The sequence below is a fragment of the Notamacropus eugenii genome, chromosome 1 (genome assembly GCF_028372415.1).
Source record: "Notamacropus eugenii isolate mMacEug1 chromosome 1, mMacEug1.pri_v2, whole genome shotgun sequence".
Classification (NCBI taxonomy): domain Eukaryota; kingdom Metazoa; phylum Chordata; class Mammalia; order Diprotodontia; family Macropodidae; genus Notamacropus; species Notamacropus eugenii.
The window spans coordinates 647,753,136-647,755,275 of record NC_092872.1 but is presented as its reverse complement, the minus strand read 5'-3'; the positions used below and the strand labels follow the sequence as shown (position 1 = coordinate 647,755,275).

At 34.1% G+C, this 2,140-nt stretch overlaps 1 pseudogene; it reads right to left on the bottom strand.

The window, feature by feature from the left end:
- Positions 1–1,100: 1,100 nt before the first annotated feature.
- Positions 1,101–1,861, bottom strand: LOC140528093 (high mobility group protein B1 pseudogene; annotated as a pseudogene).
- Between the last annotated feature and the right edge of the window lie 279 nt (positions 1,862–2,140).

Here is a 2,140-nt window from a genome sequence, read left to right as displayed (position 1 = left end):
AGTTTTCCTTATAATTTTGATTGCATTGGTTTTGTTTGTGTCAAAATGTTTAATTTTATATAATCAAAATTATCTATTTTACATTTTGTAATGCTCTCTATATCTTTTCTGGTCCTAAATTCTTCCCTTATCAACAAATCTGACAGATAAACTAAACAGATAAACTACCTCTCTTAATTTGCTCATTGTATCACCCTTTATGTGTAAATCATGGACCTATTTTGACCTTTTCTTGATATATGGTGTGAAATGTTACTCCAAAAAACTGTTTTCGAGTTTTCGCAACAGTTTTTGCCAGATAGTGAGTTCTCATTCCAGAATCTGGAGTCTTTCAGTGTATCAAATAGATCACTGACAGGGTCTTGTGTACCTAACTTATTCTACTGATCCATCTCTCTATTTCTTAGCCAGTAGCAAATACTTTTGATGATTGCTGCTTTATAATATAGTTTTAGATCTCATATGGCTAGGACATCTTCCTTTGCATTTTTCATTTATTCCCTTGATATTCTTGACCTTTTCTTCATCCAGATAAATTTTATTATTATTTTTTCTAGCTTCATAAGACAAATTTGGATAGTTTGGTTGGTATGGCACTGAATAAATATATTAATTTCAGTAGAATTATTTTTATTATATTGGCTCTGCCTACCCATGAGCAATTAATATTTTTCCATTTGTTTAGAACTGGCTTTATTTGTGTGAAAAGTATTCCTATAGTTCCTGGGTTTGTCTTGGCAGGTAGGTTTCAAGTATTTTTTTGGGCTACAGTTATTTCATTTTATTTTTGTAACTTTTTTTTTGTTTTTGTGATTATGGGGGGGTATTCAGTTAACAGAACAACAATATATGCTGCATCAAAGACAACTGAAGATGATTCTCATATATAACTAATTTGTTCTGTGCACCAACAAGAACCTGATTTAAATTTCCATATCAATTTGCAACCCCCATACTGTACCAAGCAGGGTTAGTGGCTATTGAAAATATCACTAAAGGACAGGGCTATCTAAAGACACATTTGGTAGTATGTTAACTATACAAAAAAAAGACACTATAGTTTAAAAACAAATCTTACACAGTCTTATATTTCATTTTTTTTCTTTAAAAGGAGTGAGTTGTGTACAGGGGGGTTAAATGTTTTATAAACAAGAAAAAAACTGCTCTAGAACCAACTTATTCATTGTTGTCATGATCTTCATCCTCATCATCTTCTTCATCCTCCTCCTTGTTTTCTTTGTCTTCATCCTCCTTCTCTTCCTTCTTTGTCTTGCTCTTCTCAGCCTTGACAACTTCTTTTTCACTGGCATCAGGTTTCCCATTAGCCTGGTACGTAGTAAAATTCTTTTCATGTTTTACCTTCAGTTTAGCTGCCTTCTTTTCATAAGATTGCTTGTCATCTACCAATTTTTTTTTTTGCCACATCTCCAGTGGAAAGACCAGGACGCTCCCCTTTGATTTTCAGACGATACTCAGCTCAGAATAAGAAAAAATGTTGGAAGAGGCTTTTAGGTGCATTGGAATCCTTAAACTTCTTTTTTGTTTCTCTGTCAGGTGTCATGTAGGTTTTTATTCCTCTTTCATAATGAACCTTATCAGCTTTTACCATGTCCTCAAATTTTCCTTTCTCTTTATCAGACATTGTCTTCCATTTTTCTGAGTCTTTTTTAGAAAAATCTGAGAAGTTCACAGAAGCATCTGGGTGCTTCTTCTTGTGCTGCTCTTGACAGGATTGCACAAACAAGGCATATGAAGGCATTTTTCCCTCTTGGCTTCATAAGATCATCTTTGCCCATTTTGATTGCTTTTCCCTCAGCACCACACAGAGTAGCCCCATGCCTATCTGGTTTTTACTTGCCCTGGTGCTGTCTCTATGGAGCTCAATGTACTGCAATAGCTGTGAGAGCAAGCCAGATCCAGCCTCCTCACTTTTTCCATTCTGTAACATCTGTCTACAGTTATTTTAAATGGAATTTCTCTTTCTATATCTTGCTGCTGGACTTTCTTGGTAATATACAGAAATGCTTGATGATTTATATGGGTTTATTTTGTATCCTGAAACTTTGCTAAAGTTGTTAATAATTTCAAGTAGTTTTTTGATTGATACTCTAGGATTTTCTAAGTAAAATATCACATCAGC